Genomic DNA, 12,593 nt, shown 5'->3' with positions numbered 1-12,593 from the left:
ACAGTGTCTAAGAACCATCTGCAACTCCAGTTCCAGAGTATTCAACTCCTCTGTCTGACTTCCATGGGCACCAGACATGGATGTGGTCCACATAAATACATGGAGACAAAACTCTCATCAACATTTTCTTCTACAGATGTCTTCCTCTTTATGACCACCATCCATCATTCAAAGCCGCAAAGTATGAAAACTCTCAGGCTTCTGGGTCACAAGGAAAGCAGCAGCTAAGTCGCAGCCTCCAGCCATTCCACTCACAGCAGCGACTCATCTGCCTAGCAACTTAGACTTCTAACAGCACTCACGTGAATGAAGACGAAAGAAAGTAGCCCACACTTTGTGACCCAACACAGTTGTGGAGAAAATTCTTGACAAACACAGTGGGAAATGTTTACTTGCCTCAGAGTAAATTATGTTTAAGAGTAGTAAACATAATCTATTCTTTTCAATTAAAAGAATGGTAGAAGCCACTCTCACAGAAGGTCTGCCACTCAAGCCCAGAACAACTCACCCTGAGACTCTGTGTTGTCAAGGCCCCTGATGGCCTCCACTGCATCATCTGGCTGCTCCATGTGTACTAAGGCATAATCTTTCATGATGTCACATTCGATGACTGGACCATACTCCTCAAACTTGGCCCAAAGCTCTTGGTTGGTACAAGTGTGTCTGATGTTGCCCACATGTAACTTGGTTGAAGCTTTGCTCTTATTCTTGCTGGCTTCCACACTGATGTTCACTCCGTGCAGTCTGTAGTGCTGCGGGTTGCATATGTCATCCTCAGGGCCATCTTGTCCTCTATGTCCACAAAGCCATAGTTCTTAATGATGTCACATTCCAGCATCTTCCCCTACTGCTCAAAGAGTGAGTAGATCTCCTGCTCTGTGGCCTTCCAGGGCAGATTTCCAACAAACAGCTTCACCAGTCTGACAAGAGCCTCTAGATGGTGCCAGCGACGGCAGCGGGTCCACCTCGGAGAGAGCCCTACAAAATAGCGGCGACCACTTGAGCCTCAGTGTGACCTGGCCTCGTCAACATTTTTAAAAATATATTTTATTAATTTATTCATATTACATCTCAATAGTTATCCCCTTCCTTGTATCCTCCCATTCCTCCCTCCCTCCCATTTCCCCCTTACTCCCCTCCCCTATGACTGTGACTGAGGGGGACCTCCTCCCCCTGTATATGCTCATAGGGTATCAAGTCTCTTCTTGGTAGCCTGCTATCCTTCCTCTGAGTGCCACCAGGCCTCCCCATCATAATGAGTGAGTAACCCAGAAGCAGAAAGAGTCAAATGGTATATACTCACTTATATCTGGACACTAGCCCAAGGAGCATGTCCCATGAAAGTCTTCACCTACCAGGAAAGTGGGACAGAGGAGAGGACATCCTATTGAGACTCTAGGTGAGAGAAGCATGGGAGAATGGGGAAATAGAAGGATCCAGAGGGTCCTAGAAACCTACAAGAAGAACATTATGACGGGCAGATCTGGGCCCAGGGGTCCCGCTCAAACTATAGCACCAGCCAAGGACAATACAGGCCGTATACTTCAAACCTCTACCCAGATCTAGCCAATGGACAGGACATTCTCCACCATTGAGTGGAGAGTGGGGACTGACTTTCACACATACTCTGGTGCCCCATATTTGACCTCATCAACATTTTTAAAAAGCTTTAAAGAAAAAAGAATTTGTGGTATCAGTAAGAACTTGTGGTGGTGGAAAAATACATGATACATACATAGATCTGTGTGGAGTGTGGATACACATATGTGTGTAAGCTTCCCAGTACTATAACAAATACCAGTTCCAGAACATCTAAAGCCCTCTTCAATGTTCTTTGGGCCTCCATAAGTACCTGCATGATGGAAGTGGATGGCTGCTCATCTCATGGCAACCAAGAAACAAAAGAGAAATAAGAAGGGGCCAAGGTATTTGAGAGATAGCTCAGCATTTAAGAGTGCTGGCAGCTTTTGCAGAGAAACCAGGTTCAATTCCCAGCACCCACATGGCAGCTCACACCCAACTGTAACTCCAGTTCCAGAAGATCTGAAGCCTTCTTCTAGCCTCCCTAAGTACATGGTGCACAGACATGCATTCAAGCAAAACATCCAGACACATAAAAATCATTTTAAAACATGGTTTGCTTTGGTTTGGTTGTGTTGTGGTTTTAGTTTTCAAGACAGGGTTTTTGTGTAACGGCGCTGGCTGTCCTGGACTCACTCTGTGGACCAGGCTGGCCTCAAGCTCACAGAGATCCACCTGCCTCTGCCTCCTGAGTGCTGGGATTACAGGTGTGCACCACCACGCCCGGCTTAAAAACTTGTTTTCTTGAAGAAAAGGAATAAGAAGAACCAGGATTTCAATATCCCTTCAAAGGATACAAGTCCCAGTGATGTAACTCTACCCACCTAGGCATCACCACGCAAAGAGTTCACCTCTACCTTATAGCCACCAAGACTTCAACTCACAGCCTTTTCAAGACATTTGCCCAAGCTGTCGCCTGAGAAAATGGACGGGCCGCTGCAAACAGATTAGAAATGTGCATTCGTTATGCTTCTCTTGATGAGGAGGGAAGAGTTTGTTCTGGCTCGTGGTTTAAGAGGATACAGTCTTTCACAGTGAGGAAGTCATGGAGGCAGGAACAACTTTTGACTGTAACAGTAGAGTGGGAGGCTGTTTGCTTATATCCGAGCGCATCTGGAAGCAGAGAAGACAGATAGTGGAACCAGGACTGTAAACTTCACGTCCCTTCCTTTAGAGATCTCCTTCCTTAGCTAAGCCCCACCTCTGAAAGATTTCACAATCTTCCAAAACAGCAACACCAACGTGGGGTTGGGTGTTCAACTGCTGGAGCCTGGGGGGGGGGGGGCACTTAATGCTCTAACTAGTAATTCCAGTAATGGAAAATAAGAAAAGTCAAGATGAGCATAGAACATTTTGTTCACCAAAAAATCAATAACCTGCTAGCACACATTGAAACAAATGGAGAGAAAAGAGGTTCTTCTTGATAGTAGAAGGCCAAAGAATAAATAAGAAGGCCATTTATAGCCATGGGAATAATGACTGACTCTGACAAAAATAATCAATGAGAGAAGCCCTTATAAATTTTTTTCCAATTTAAAAAAATGATCATTTGTCTTTTTGTTATGAGGTCATAAGGGAGGGCTCTTTATAGTCTAGACATAGTCCTTTTTAATATGTAATTTGTGAATAGCTTATCTCTTTTGCAGGTTTTCTTTTCATTTTCTTGGTAGTAACATCTGTGACACTAAGCCACGTAAACTCAATGGAGTCCAAATATGTGGTTTCTCTTTGGACTTGTAATCTTGATGTATTATCTAAGAAACTATTCCCTAAACTAAGACCAGAGAGATTTAGATTTTATTCTAAGAGATTTGTAATTTTAAAGCTTACATTTGAGTCTTGAGTTAGTTTTGGTAGGATGTGAGGCTCAATTTTATTCTTTGACAAGTGGACATCCCAATGTTCCTGCCCTGTTGGTCAAAAAGACATTGTTTCTCTCATTGAATGGCCTTAATACCCTTGTCAAAATGAATTGGCCATGGCTAGCACTTCTTTACTCCTATTTTCTCAACTATATTCCAGCTGTCTATAAATTTATCCTAAATGCTAGTACAATAAAATCTTTTTTAAATTGGGGTCTCACTATGTAGCCTTGGCTATCTCTGAACTCGCTATGTAGACCAGGCTGGCCTGGAACTCACAGAGATCTGCCTGCCTCTGCCTTCCTTTGCCTCCCAAGTGCTGGGCTACCACATCTGGTTTACAATTTTGATACCCATAGTTTTATAGCAAGTTTTGAAACAAGGATGAGTGTATCCTCAAACTTTTTTCTCTTTCCAGATTAGTTTGTCCATTGTGTGGTATTAAATTTTTGTTTGCCCTGCATGGTGGAGCTCACCTTTAATCCCGGCACTCAGGAGGCAGAGGCAGGCGGTTCTCTGCGAGTTCGAGACCAGGAGTCCAGGACAGCCAGGGCTGTTACACAGAGAAACCCTGTCTTGAAAAAAACAACAAAAAAAATCTGTTTGTTTGATAATAACTAGGGTGAGGTGGAATTTCAAATAAAAATATAAAAACAAGTTTAAAATGTTTTAGAGCTGGTTATGGTGGTATACAATCTTTAATCCCAGCACTCAGAAGGCAGAGGCAGTCTGATTCCTGTGAGTTCAAAGCCACATAGCACATTCCATCTCAAAAGAAAAAAAACGTTTGTGAATTAGGATTTTCTACGTATTAGATCGTGTCACCTTTTAATAGAGATAGTTTCATTTCCTGTTCCCCAACCCAGTCCACTGTTTACTTTATTTTCTTAGTTCCTGGAACTGGCTCAAGTCTCTAGTATGATGCTGACTGGAACTGGTATAATATGGACATCTGATTTTTGATCTTGGGTAGAAAGCATTCAGCCTTTTACTGTATGATATTAAACATGAGAGTTTTCATAGATGTTCTTTACTAAGGTAAAGACGTTTCCTACCATTTTTATCAATTTAAAATTATGTTATAAGCCAGCAGTGGTGGCCCACGCCTTTAATCCCAGCACTCAAGAGGCAGAGGTAGGCAGAGCTCTGAATTTGAGGACAGCCTGGTCACAGAGGGAGTTCCAGGACAGCCAGGAGTACACAGGGAAACTGTCTCGAAAAAACAAAAAAATAAAAATAAAAATATGTTTTATAGAAAGATTTTTTTAAGATATTGTCTCTCTTCTCTTTCTTTTTGTTGTTGTTGTTTGTTTTGGTTTGATTTGGTTTTTTGAGACAAGGTTTCTCTGTGTAGCCTTGGCTGTCCTGGAACTCATTCTGTACACCAGGCTGGCCTCGAACTCACAGAGATCTGCTTGCCTCTGCCTCCCGAGACCAGCTTTGTCTCCCATTCCTTTTCTATTTATCTATTTATTTATTGGTTTTTCAAGACAGGGTTTCTCTGTTTAACAGTTCTGGCTATGGAACTCATTCTGTAGACCCAGCTGGCTTCAAACTCAGACATCCATCTGCCTCTGCTTCCCAAGCGCTGGGATTAAAGGCATGTACTACCACCTGGCATGTCTCCCATTTCTTTTTTGTTTTGTTTTGTTTTGTTTTGTTTTGTTTTTTGTTTTTTGTTTTCTGTTTTTTTGAGACAGGGTTTCTCTGTGTAGCCTTGGCTGTCCTGGACTCACTCTGTAGACCAGGCTGGCCTCGAACTCACAGCGATCTGCCTGCCTCTGCCTCCTGAGTGCTGGGATTAAAGGTGTGAGCCACTTCTTAAATATAATATAATTTATATTAGCTTCAGGTTTTCTGTTTTTAAAGTTATTTTGTGTATGCGTTGGTGGATGTCTGTGCACCATATGCATGTAGAAGCCTTTAGAGGTCAGAAGAGATGCCGGATCCCCTGGAACTGGAGTTACAGGTGCTTGTGATCAGCCATGTGGGTGCTAGGAACTGAATACACATCCTCTGCAAAAGAGCAGCCAGGGCTTTTAACTGCTGAGCCATCTCTCCAGCACCTTTCTTGTTTTTTAAAGTCTGTCCTTTAATATCTTTTAAATTGTTACACTTTTTTTGAAACAGGGTTTTTCTGTATAGCCCTGGCTGTCCTAGAACTCACTCTATAGACAGGCTGGCCTCGAACTCTGAGTGTTGGGGTTAAAGGCATGCACAACTATGCTGGGCACATTTTTTATAAAACAATATTGTATATCTTTATTATATTAGTTCCTAGGTTATCATATGTTTTGACTATTGTAAATGGTTTCCTTCTTATACAAATTTTGCTTTTTTGACTTTGTATATGAATTCTGTATCTACATATCCTGTTAAATGTTGTTCCTCTGAGTAATTCATATATAAATTTTTCTGATTTTGCTTATAAAGCAACCTATCATCTGCAAATAATTTCTAACTCTTTATCTACCTTGCCTTTCTGCACTGTTTATGGGCACAAACACAATGGCTTTGACCACGAACTTAATCATGTACCTGGTTTCAAAAGGGAAGCACTGCGTGGAGGTCTAGAACCTTCTTTACAGCTTGCTCTTTTCTCTCCACTTTGGAAAGTCTTTGCCACTTTGTTTGTTTGTGCTTGTGTTTATTGTTTTAGTGTTTGGGACAGTGTCTTGCTTCATAGTCCACTGGCCTGAAACGCATGACCCTCCTGCTTCGTTATTTCAAACCTTGTGTTTAATAATTCTGACATTTAGAGGCATTGATGGTTCTGTTCTGTTGCCTGCTCTTTTTCTCTCTCTCTTTTAAAAACTCTTTCTTTCTTTCTTTCTTTCTTTCTTTTTTTCTTTCTTTCTTTTTTATTTAACAGCCTTGACTGTCCTGGACTCACTCTGTAGACCAGGCTGGCCTCCAACTCACAGCAATCCACCTGCCTCTGCCTCCCGAGTGCTGGGATTAGAGGCGTGCGCCACCACGCCCGGCTTCTACTGATAACTTGCATTCATTTCCCCTGCTCTCTTCAGACATCTAATTACTTGTGTTATTTGCTGAACATTGTAATTCCAAAAATTGTAATAAGTAAATAATTGCTTCAGGACAAAGATGATATTATCCTTGCCCAGCAGTGAGTTTGTCTGGTGTTGCCAGCTTCTGAGAATACTTGCAATCTAGGGCCATCCTGGTCCAGCTCCAAGTATCAAGAAGATAAAGTACAGCAAGAGCCTACTGCTAGTATCTAGACATCACCACCACCACCACCCCGAGTACTACTGTCTTTTTCTGGATCTTGGTCTGAAAACTCATTCTCTTTTTTCTTGATACCTTCAAGCAGATGATTTCTTTTTCATCAGCTTTTCAAATTGTCCTCACTGGGAGACAAGCATGAATGAACTGACATACAATTACCAAATGTTGAAGTTCTTCATTGAATTTTTAAAAATCAATTATCTTTTTTTCACTTTGAGAAATATTTGTGCATTTTAAAATAGACCAGCTTGATTTTACAAATTGCTGTATTCAGTCCTCTCTGATTTCTCTTAGGCAATTAGCACTGCTGCTCTGAGTCTGATCAGTCCAACACTCGCATCGGTGAGCCGCTCAAGTCAGTAGGCATTGGATTCCATGAGTGTTTGGATTCTGTGATTGGATCTCTTTCTTTCTGAGAACTTTTATAGGAATTCTTGATATCTGGTTGAAAGCAGACCCCTTCCAAGAGGAAAACTGCCCCCTGACAAATTTCAGAACCAACTGAGAGTTAAATTCTCAGCCGGAGACATTTGTAGGCTACAATAATCCCCACAAAACCATGTGGTGCTTACTGGGGTGTTTCTCTCCACCCATGCTCAGGCCACAAATGAGGCCTGGTACATACAGAAGTGCTCAGTAGTTCCAGTTTATCCTGACAATAAACATGATCGTCATGCAGATCATAGAAGAGGCTATTTTCTGATAGACTTTTGAATGGTTGATCTTCTTATCAACTTGGCTGGATTGGGAATCATCTAGGACACACACCTCAAAGCATGTCTTTGAGAATGGTTTTGGAGAGGCTTGACTGCAAAAAGAAGATGCTGCCGACTGTCTCAGTCGGGCATAGGTCCTTGGGGTCAGTGGGCAGAGATAGGTGAGTGACACTCAGACTCAAACTTCCCCTGAGTTGGTCTGTTTGTCACTCACCTATATTCTGCCCACTGACGCTTCGAGAACTCCCGACTCCAAGGACCTATACCCAACTGAGATGGTCTGCGGCAGGAAGACTCACTCTGAATGGAGGTGGCTAATCTCATGGGCCAGGGGTCAGGCGGAGTCAAATGCAGAGAGAGAGGTCAGTGGCATTGTTCATCTCTCTCTCTGCTTCCGGGCTACGTGACACGCTTGTCCCGGCACCTAGTACCGTGCCTTTTTGCCATACTAGCCTGTCTCCCTTTCTAAAGCGTGAACGAGCACAAGTCCTTCCTTGAGCTCTTTGTGTCAGGTTCTTTGTCCCATAAACAACCAAAGTAACAAATCCAGCCTCTCTCCGTTTGCAAGCCTTGGGCTTTGTCATATGTCCCCATAGCCATGAGGCCACAAAAAACAAAGGCCAAGGTCAGCAGTGTCTGCAATGTCCACAGGAAGAAGGTTAGATGTCTCTGGGTTCTGAGACTAGGACTTCCTTCTTTTTTGCCATCTCATTGTTGCATTGAAAAAGTTTATTTTCAAATATTTTATTTCGTATTTTACATACATTAAACACCAGCTTCACTCTTGGGTTCTTCATTACGTTAAACCAAGATGACTCAATTTTTGTGGTATTTTCTCTTTACAGATACTTTTACAAAAGTAATTAGACATTCTTCCTGGAGTGGTGGTGCACATCTTTAGTCCCAAAGCCACATAGGCAGAAGCAGGCAGATCTCTGTAAGTTAGAGCCCAACCGGATCTACAAAGTGAGTTCCAGGACAGCCAGGGCCACAGACTAAAAATCCTTCCTTAAAAACAAAAAACAAAAAACAAAAACAGAACTAACCAAAGAACAACCCAAAAAACCTAACTAGGCATTTGCTAATTAGACATGTCATTAAATGACTGTCCTTGGCTAGATAATAATACACAGTGACTTTTTCCTTCTCCTGTGTCAGGATTAAACTCAGACACATAGATGACAAAATGAGAGTTTTGACTAAGATAGACATTTATATGTGTTGTACATTAATGAAGTCATGAGAAAGAACCATTAAAACTGGTTTAGGGAGCCAGGACTGGAAGTGCACACCAATAATCCCAGCACTCAGGGGACAGAAGCAGGGGGATCACGGTGAGTTCGAGGCCAGCCTGGTCTACAGAGTGAGTCCAGGACAGCCAGGGCTGTTACACAGAGAAACCCTGTCTCAGAAAAAACCAGAAAAAACAACAACAAAAACTAGTTTAGAGGATCCACAAAGTCATGAGGGATCAGGATCCTTCCAACTCAGTGTGTCTCACCACACCAGGGTCCCTGCGCTATGCCCTTCGTTCTCTTGGTCCAAGATGGCAATCAGAACAGCAGCTACCACATCAGAATAGAGCTGAGGAAAGGGGTAGAAGAAGGAGAAAAGTAAAGGGTTAAAACAATACTAACATTTTTTTGAAGTTCCCCAAAAGATGTTAACCAAAGGTCTAGTAAAATCTTACCACCAGCAGCTACATGGCCACATTCAGCAGGAAAGAACACTCTAAAGAACTGTCACATTGAAGCAGGCCTCAAACAAGATCGAGGCTTTTAGGAAGATTAGGAGTTCAAGGTCTTCCCTGGCAATTCAGCAAGCTCTAGGCCAGCCTGGAATACATTAGTGTTTGTCTCAAAGAAAATTTACTTTTAAGTTGCTTAGTGGACAAAGAAAGTGATTGAAAATATTCCTTATGCCAGGCAGTGATTGTGGTGCACACCTTTTTTTGTTTGGTTTGGTTTTTGTTTTTCAAGACAGGGTCTCTCTGTGTAATAGCCTTGGCTGTTGTAGACTCACTCTGTAGACCAGGCTGGCCTCCAACTCACAGGTATCCACCTGCCTCTGCCTCCCGAGTGCTGAGATTAAAGGTGTGCACCACCGCTGCCTGGCTCTCTAAGTTAGGTTTTAGTAGAAGACATGACAGAGAACTTGGAGCACACTACTCTTTTTGAACTTCCTTCAAGTGCCAGTGTGAAGATGCACCCACGTGGATGAAGTACCAAGGCACCTACACTGACAGCCTGAGAAAATTCTTTTCTTAGAATCTATGTATCTAAGCATGCTAATGTTGTCTTCTGTTCTTTTACTATAAAAGTTTTATAATTTTAAGAGGAGGGTTACAGTATATACATGTAAAAATTTTCAAAGAACTAATTGAATAGAAGTGATTTTAAAGGTTTTATCTTTTTGTTGTTTCTTGGGAGGTTTTCTTTTGTTTTTGGTTAGTTTTTTGGGTTTTGGTTTTTGGGGTTTTTTTCCATTTTAAGTCCTGTATCCAGTTGTTTTTTGTTTTTTGTTTTTTTTGCTTTTTTCCCATAATAATATTATTGATTATTTGAGAATTTCACATCACACACACTGATCACACTCACTTCCCAGTCCCCCCAGGTCTTACCCTGTGACCTTTCTCACCAAAAGAGAAGAAAAAAACAAACCCAGTTTGGTTTGCCTATATATTCACTAGAGCATAATCCAACTCCCAATAGCCAGTGCCTTAAAGAAAACTGGCTTCAATCCCGGCATGGTGGTGTAGTCCCAGCACTCCAGAGGCAGAGGCAGGTGGATCTCTATGAGTTCATGGCCATTCTGATCAACAAATGAAGTCCAGGACAGCCAAGCCTACACAGAGAACACCCCCCCCCGGGGGAAATGGAAAGAAAGAAAAGAAAACCAGGTCCTTCCCCCCCAACCCCCCCCAGAAGCCATCAGTTCTGGAGAGCTACACTTCAGCATCCCAGTCACAATTTTTAAGAGTTCTCTTTGATGGTTTCCTGTCTAGGCTGTTACTTTTTGGTAGGGTAGGGGTTGCCACAGAAGCCTTCCATGTCGCTCTTTCTCAAGTGTGAGTTTGCAGCCATCAGCACCATGACAAAAGTAGCTTCCTTGCTCTTTACAGTCAATGGGAGCACGGGTCATAGATTTACACATGGTCTCTGACATCAGCATATGCCAAGGACACCCATGTGGTCTCAGCTGTAGCATATGCCACACATTACAGCATGGTCTGTGATGGCAGTACAGACCATGAACACCAACCCAGCCCTCTGCTGCAGCATGGCCACAGATGTCATCATAGCCCTCAGTGGCAGCACAGGCTAAGGACATCAACAGGGCTGCTGATGCAACATGGATGAGACCAATATGGTCCCTGGACATCAGCATGGCTTCAGGTGGCAATACAGATCCCCAGCTGCAGTAGGACCACAAACCTAGACATGGTGCTCATTGATAGCATGACCACAGACATCAACATGTCTTCACGTGGCAGCACAGACACTGACATCTGCATGGCCCTTGGTGGTAAGACTAGCCATGCTTATCAGCGGGACCCCCAGCCAAGCACATTGTCCTCTGCAGCAGCATGGATAAGGGGTTTATCTTTAGGTAGATATTATATAACAAATATTAAATATATGGATAGTCTTGTTTAAATTGACATGAATATTATTTTGTTTCAATACAAAATATTTGTATTTAAATGCATTATGAATAATCATGACACACTTCTTTTTGTCATAGTCATTATTTGGGAATTCCCCTTGTTCTTGACTCTCCTTGGCTGAGTAGTACAAAGCAAAATGTCAACCCACATTATTTTTGGTTTCTTAATATGGAGCTTTTCTTTGATTCATTATCCCTACTCTGTCATCGCCATCGTCATTGTTGTTGTTGTTGTCATTAGCATCATCATCAGAGGATAAATGTCTCCTCTGAACCACTGTGGTTACAATAACTGAATTTAAAAACTTATTTTAGATGACATTTTTAAAAGGCAAGGAGCTAAGGAGATGACTTGGTGGGAAACTGTTTGCTGTAAAAGCATGAATACCTGAATTCAGATCCCCAGTACCCATGCTACAAGCTGTGCCTGGGAGCCTGTAATCCGTGCACTGGGGTGGGCAGAGACAAGACTATCAGTGGAATTTGCTGTTCAGCCAGTTTAGTTGAAATTTGTGAGCTCTAGGTTCAATGAGACATTGTCTTAAATAATAAGATGGAAAAGAATTGAGAATGTTCATATCTGGCCTCCACATGCATTCATGTGCATATGCATGCATGTGTGCACACACGCATGTATACATGCACACATGCACGCTCAGATTAGGTCTGAGCACAGCATTCTAATGACCAAATTCTAAGTAATGAAGAAGCCAGAAGAGAAGCGTGATGGATGGCACCGCAAGGATGCTGTCAACCACATCCTAACTGTGAGAAGTGATACAAGACAAATAACTTGGCTCTTTCAACTAATAAAAGAAACAAATTAAGAATAAAAACTAAGCAGGAGGCTGGAGGACTGTCTCAGAAGTTAAGGGCACTGGCTGCTTTTCTAGAGAATTTGGATTTGACTCCCAGCACCCAAAAGGTGACCCAAAACCATCTGCAATTCTAGTTCCGGGGGATCTGAAGCCCTCTTCTCCAGGCATACATATAGTGCTCAGATATATAGGCAAAACAACACACACACACACACACACACACACACACACACGCGCACACGCGCACACACACACACGCATGCACGTGCGCGCACACACACACACGCACGCACGCATGCGCACACACACACGCACACACACACACACCACAAGCACACACTCACAATTTTTTAATTACTTAAAAATATTTTTACATTTATCATTTATGGGCAGGGACACATACTGTCGTGCACATGTGGAAGTCAGAGGGCATCTTCCGGGAGTCCATTCTCTCCACCATCTGGGGATCAAGCTCAGGTTGTCAGGCTTGGCGCCTTTCTCCAGTAAAGCACACAGCTCTTGACCGTGCGCAGATTCTTTTATGGTACTGGATAGATAGAGAATTCAGAACCCTATGCATACTGAGAATGCCTTCTACCTATTGAGCTATGCCCTTAGCTTGTGCTAGAATTAAAAACAGAAGGGGCTAGGGAAAATGGCTCTGTTGATAAAGTGCTTGTTATTCTAGACTAAGACCTTGG

The 12,593-nt window shown here is 42.6% G+C and overlaps 1 pseudogene across 1 annotated transcript; it reads right to left on the bottom strand.

Annotated features, from left to right (window-relative positions):
* Positions 1-212: 212 nt before the first annotated feature.
* On the bottom strand, positions 213-10,795 carry LOC311602059 (RNA-binding protein 4B-like; annotated as a pseudogene). Its single transcript has 4 exons — positions 10,670-10,795; positions 8,910-8,992; positions 5,917-5,981; positions 213-978 (listed from the first exon to the last, which is right to left on the bottom strand). The product of its transcript is annotated as an RNA-binding protein 4B-like (transcript).
* Between the last annotated feature and the right edge of the window lie 1,798 nt (positions 10,796-12,593).

The sequence above is a fragment of the Acomys minous genome (genome assembly GCF_964271855.1).
Source record: "Acomys minous genome assembly, chromosome: 7".
NCBI lineage: Eukaryota > Metazoa > Chordata > Mammalia > Rodentia > Muridae > Acomys > Acomys minous.
The sequence above is the reverse complement of the archived record's forward strand: the minus strand, read 5'-3'. Positions and strand labels throughout refer to the sequence as shown.